This window comes from Phacochoerus africanus, chromosome 11, assembly GCF_016906955.1.
Source record: "Phacochoerus africanus isolate WHEZ1 chromosome 11, ROS_Pafr_v1, whole genome shotgun sequence".
NCBI lineage: Eukaryota > Metazoa > Chordata > Mammalia > Artiodactyla > Suidae > Phacochoerus > Phacochoerus africanus.
In genome coordinates, this window is record NC_062554.1 from 81,175,667 (window position 1) to 81,182,312 (window position 6,646).

The following is a 6,646-nucleotide window of genomic DNA, read 5'->3' on the forward strand; positions in this document are numbered from 1 at the left end:
CACATGCTGTGGATGCAGCCCCCAAAAAAGCATCAGTTGTATACCTAAAACAAGAAATAGTCTCACAGAGTATGAATCAGAATTGTTCCAGAAAAAGATATCTCAAGTGCTTTATAAAAATTAAAAAGGTATCATTTCCCTAATAATTTCAGAAGAGTAACACTTAACAAACACATCATTTAGCAAATATTTATTAAATATTTTTATATAGCATAGTAATAGTTTCTCAACTTAAGAATGTTTTACTAGTTTACTGTTTGCTTTTTAATTTTGCATGTAATTTTTTGACATTTAAGTTGTACATTTGTATGTCAAACTTTTTTATGTTTAAAAATTCCTCTGCATCCCAAGATTAAATATTCATCTCATTTGTTAAATAACAAACAAACTAAAAATATATCACTTCAATCATACATATCTTTTAGTCTCAATGGAACAACATTATTACTAAAACTTAACTTTGTAATTGCTAGTGATTTCTTTGAATGCAAATTCAAATGTGCTATAGAGACATCCTATGTTAATTTTGCATAGGGCTATTTAATATGTCACTTATACTTAGCTTCTACAATCAGTTTTTTATTCAGTGCAATATAGTGCATAAAGTGTACCTATTATAAAATCTTTTTTCTAAATGAAGACAGTTTAATGTTTTGTTTTCCATATTAGTAAATTTCATGGAGCAAGAATCTTTCTAGACAGCTGAAGATTATGGAAATTAAGTCGGCATTGCTCAACTAATCTTTACATGAAGTATGCTGTTGAAACAAATATGTCATTTATAAATTATATACGAACAATGTAATGTAGGTGAATTGTGCTGACATGATGGAGGTGATTATAGTATTTGGATTTATGTGAGCTCAAAGAACAAAGCAGATACAAGACTAATAAATCAGCTGCTCTTTGGATGAGTGGCTTCTTTATGCATTAGTCATCTACCTACTGGGACTCTTAGGATTCTAATGACAGTTCCTCACAAAGTTAATGTTGCTCCTTTCTCTGCTGGAGATGTTTGTTGCCTCAAAATATTCATCCCTTTCTTTTTTTAGAGCTCTGAGTTTTAGGTGGGTCCCTTACCAACGAGGAAAAGACTGCCTGGGAGTTCCCGTCGTGGAGCAGTGGTTAACGAATCTGACCGGGAACCATGAGGTTGTGGGTTCAATCCCTGGCCTTGCTCAGTGGGTTAAGGATCCGGCGTTGCCATGAGCTGTGGTGTAGGTTGCAGATGTGGCTTGGATCCTGCGTTGCTGTGGCTGTGGTGTAGACTGGCGGCTACAGCTCTGATCAGACCCCTAGCCTGGGAACCTCCATATGCCGCAGGAGCAGCCCTAGAAAAAGTCAAAAAAAGACAAAAAAAAAAAAAGACTGCCTTTAGCAGTCTGCCTATGTTTGGATGTGGCCTATGACCAAATGCAGGTGAATAGCATGTAAGTGACAGCATTGCATCTGGGACTCATGGATAGTCTTTGAAGGAAAAGGGCATGCTCTTCTCTCCTGTCCTCTTTTCTGTTGCCTCGAACCTAGACTAAATTACAGGAGCTCCAGCAGCATTTTTGGATTATGAAGCTACCATGAATTAGAAACCAGCACCAGAGGTAATGAATTAGAAATAAAGACTTTCTTAAAAAACTAAACATTGAGGGAATTTGTTGCCAGTAGAAGCTGCCTTCCAAGAAATGTTAAAGAAATGTCTTCGGAGATACAGGTTAGAAACTTAGATCTACATCGTCTCTTCAACCTTTTTTATCCAACTGTACCCCCTCTTTTACACTACAGCCCCCACTTTAAAAGAGCCTATGAAATGAATCACAGTAGGTCTCCCGAATTTGAGGCATTAACGTATCACACTCACTAGTGTTATCATTCCCACTTGAAGTAAAACTCATAATTTATGGAAAGACAGGAAAAATTTAAACGTAAGAAATTTTCTCTACCCTTTGGCCTCTTGTCTCCCCTCACTGTGTATTATGCATCTGCACTACACTTTGACCAAACCTCTCTATTGCCAGATATACCTGCTCAACCTTAAAGAGCAGCATTCTACTAGCACCAACAAGACAGCTCCTTAAAAGATAACATTCCAGGGGTTCCCACTGTGGCTCAGAGAGTTAAGAACCTGACTAGTATCTGTGAGGATGTGGGTTTGATCCCTAGCCTTGCTCAGTGGGTTAAGGATCTGGTGTTGCTGTAAGCTGTGGTATAGGTTGCAAATGTGGCTAGGATCCTATGTTGCTGTGGCTGCAGTGTAGGCTGGTAGCTGCAGCTCCAATTTGACCCCTAGCCTGCGAACTTCCATATGCCACATGTGTGGCCCTATAAAGGAAAAAAAGATGGCATTCCTTATTGATCTTGTAAGGGGCCAAGATGGAGTTAAGTTGGGATTGTATGACCTGTTAATAATACATCATGTACAGCCTTCTATCTCAAAACACTGTGCCTTTTCTTCTAATGGCTGGAACAGTTCTTGGAGATTTCTGAGATGCTATTCCTGAGTTATAATCCTCAATTTGTTTTGAATAAAATTGTCCATTTCTTTCTTAATTTTTCATTGACACCACTGACCCTAACTACAGCAATAATTTCCACAATACCACAGTTTGATGGGGAAATCGTATTGTTTTAAAAATGCATAATCGTTACATTTAAACCTTGTTATGTAAAGAGAAAAATTAAGTTCTGTGCCACTATTAGCTAATGTATTACAATTTAGGAAATTCAGGGATAGAGTTTAGAGTATTGGGCTAGTTTTTAAGAGACCAGAGGTCTAGGACTGGCTCTGACCCTTAAGGAGCTGTGCTTTTGCAAAGTATATAACTTTTCAAATTCTCAATATCCTTGTCTCTGGAAAAAAACTAGCATAATCCAGGCACGTGATACATTTTTCTATAAATGTTAGCAAATATACCAATAATTTTCCTGTCACTCACTATGATGTTGTGATTTATAAGAAATATATACTTGGTCTTAAATGCATTCATGACACAGAGGTCATAAAACTCTTGATATTTCCTGAGTGATAATGATAAAATTGCCTTTTGTTACTCATAATAAGCCTCTTTCACCCACATCTAAGTTTATGATAGTGAGGTTATTTTTAAAAAGCACTTAAGGATAGCGGTTGCCTCTAATCAACTGTGATTAGAGGGTTGGAACTTTCAACTGCACCCCTGAGACCTTTTGGGAGGGGAGTGGGACTAGAGATTGAATTCAATCACCAGTGGCCAGTGATCTAATTAATAATATATGTATAATGAAGCCTCAATAAAACCCCCATAAGGTGGGTTTGGAAGAGCATCCGGATTCGTGAATGCATCTGTATGCTGAGAAGGTGGCAAACCTCAGTTCCACAGGCCAGAAGCTCCTGAACTCAGGACCATCTCGACCTTACTCAGTGCATGAATTTATCAGGCTCTACATCTGTATCCTTTATAATATCTTCTCTAATAAACTGGTAAACATAAGTAAATGTTTTTCTGAGCTCTGAGAGCCATAGTAGCATATTATTGAATTCAAGGAAGTGGTCAAGGGAAACCTAGTTTTTAGCCAGTGAGTGAGAAATACAGGTGACAACCTGGACTTCAATAGGTGTTTAAAGTAGGGGACAGTAATTCCCTAGTAGCTCAGTAGGTTAAGGAGCTGGCATTGCCACTGCTGTAGCTTGGGTTGCTGCTGTGGTGCAGGTTTGATCTCTGACCCAGGAACTTCTGCATGCCGCAGACATGGCCAAAAAATAAACTTAAAAATAAATAAATAAAGTAGGGGGCAGACTTATGGGACCGAACCCTTAACCTGTGGGATCTGATGCTATTTTCACTGAATTAGACACGGGGCCCCCTTCTTGGGGTCCTAGCTGAACTGAAGTTCTCCCCTGCTCACGTTCGCAGTACTAATAATGAAACTTGAGTTTGGTCCCAGACTTTAACGGATGAGAGGCAGATAGGTCATCAGGGCTAGAGGAGATTTCCAGGGAGTAGCTGGGGGCAGCCAAGGCATGCCCAGTTTTCCAGGCTCCAGGTTTCATCTGTGCAGGATGTTCCCACAGTGAAGTCAGAGCCATTCAGGGCTGTTCACCACTGTATAGCTCTCAAAGCATGTATCTTTCAAAGTACAGTGGCAAAGCATCTATGCCACTCACCAGGTACTTTTGAAGCAAACACAGATAATTCAGGGAGTGTCCTTCATCTCCCAGGGGTTTGTATGGAGCTGCAGAGATGATCAAGGCCAGGAAAGCAGTGACTTTTAGCCTACTTGGCCCACAATCTTGGATCTAACCAGCTGAGTCTAGTTTTGTCATAGACTTTTGTGGCATCATGTCAATAAAGCATAACTAGCCTGCATGGTTAAAAACAATTCTGATCCTGTGGCCTGGGCTGCATAGCATGGTTGACACCATCTCTAAGATGAGAGAGTCAGAATTCAGTTAGATTTGTAGGATGCTCAGTAGGTATTTCCTGAGAATTGGAGCATTGTTTGGTGGTGATGGAAGGCAAACTATCCATTGATTACTTTTCATTCCTCAACTATTTTGCCTCTTCTCCATATCTCTGGAAGGAAGCAAAATGGCCTTTCACCTACAAGGCTTTCTAAAAGCTGATGAACCCTCTTCTGCTATGCTGCCTGAAGTGGATGGCCGGTAACTCACAAGAAACAGTCCTAGGAAAAATGATCTAATTTTATAAACCTGAAATGTGAATTCTCAGATACAGAATATTAAAAAGCCAGTGCTTTCTACAAGAGCCATTTAGCGCTCCAGGGGAAACCTGAGTTGTCTGAATAATAGTAGCCTATAATGATAATAACCAAGTGCACCTCACAGGAGTACTAAGCTTTAATGACTCAGTATTTGTGGAACCCTTTGAGCACCTCTAAATTATGCAAGCGTAAATAATAAGTAGGGACACCATATATCATTGTTATTTCTACATTAAATCTGTCTTGGTATTATAATATTTTTAAGGTAGATATTATATGACACTAATTCATGAACAAAATTATGGAAGAGATAAAAGTATAAGATTATATGTAGCAGTGATTCCCAATCAAATAATTTTTTTTCTTTTGCCTTTTAGGGCCTCACCCGCAGCATATGGAGGTTCCCAGGATAGGGGTCAAATTGGAGCTGTAGCTGCCATTCTACACCACAGCGATGTGGGATCCAAGCTATGTCTGTGACCTACACCACAGCTCATGGCAATGCTAGATCCTTAACCCAATGAGCAAAGGCAGGAATCAAACCCACAACCTCATGGATTCTAGTCGGGTTTGTTTCTGCTGAGCCACAATGGGAACTTTCCAATGAAATAATTATAATCTTGTATTAGTAAAAGAGAATGGGGTCATTAATAGCACCTCTGAGAAGTCATTCCTAGGTTGTAAAGTAGAAAAATGGAAATCTGGAATATACACATAAGACGTAAATATCTAAAAAGAGTTTGCAAAACTACTTGCTATTTTGTCTTATGAAGGGAACAGTTAAGATTTTGGTTTTAGTTTTTTTCATACTGAAGAAAGTTTAATCATGTTTTCTCTGTTTATTTCTTAATAGAAATTGTATACATTATTTTCATACATCTTCCATTCTGCCTTTTCAACTTCCTCTCCATCACCAGCATTATTTATGCAATGTGATAGTACTTTTAATGATCCTAGGTTAAAAAAAAAAACATAAAAGTATAAACTTGTATAGCTTGATCATAGCTTCCAAAATGCACCATTGCGATTGTGATATTGCCCCTGATTTCAACTGAGGTAGCTAGACAAAACGCATCAGCCCAAACAATATCTTCAACAAACTTTGCTGTAATACCTTGGATTTCCACCAATGAAAGATTCATTTCTTCCAGTGAGTCTATATATATATATATATAAAAAAATCCCCTGAGAGGTTCTCCTGAAGAGAGTGCTCTTCTCCTTGCTTTCCTCATAAACATATTCAGTTGTAGAACAAAGAAAATTCTAAAAAGTCTCAATTAAAACCTGTCCTCAGCCTCAGGCTTCTTTCGATACTTTCATTTTTTTACTAATTTTTTTTTTGTCTTTTTAGGGCTGCACCATGGCATATGGAAGTTCCCAGGCCAGGGGTCAAATCAGAACAGTAGCTGCAGGCCTACACCACAGCCACAGCAATTTTGTATCCTTAATCCACTGAGTGAGGCCAGGGATTGAACCCACGTCGTCATGGATATTAGTCAGGTTCATTACCATTGAGACATGATGGGAACTCCTCAGCACTTTAAAAGAAGTGGTAGTTCCCGTTGTGGCTCAGCAGAAACGAATCTGACTAGCATCCATGAGGATACAGGTTTGATCCCTGGCCTCGCTCAGTGGGTTAAGGATCTGGCGTTGCCCTGAGCTGTGGTGTAGGTCGCAGAAGCAGTTTGGATCTGGTAATGCTGTGACATAGGCGGATGGCTACAGCTCAGATTCAATCCTAGCTTGGGAACCTTCATATGCTGCAGCTGCGGTCCTAAAAATACCAAAAAAAAAAGTGCCTGGAGGTAGGGCTGGGGTCACGAAGTGGGCAGAGAATTCCAAGCATGAATCCAGTAGCATGGAGGGAAACCTTATTATTTTTTTTTTTCTGGTTCAGAAGCAAAGGAAAACTTAATTATTTGATCAAAGAACGGAGAGGGGCAAGCTTTTA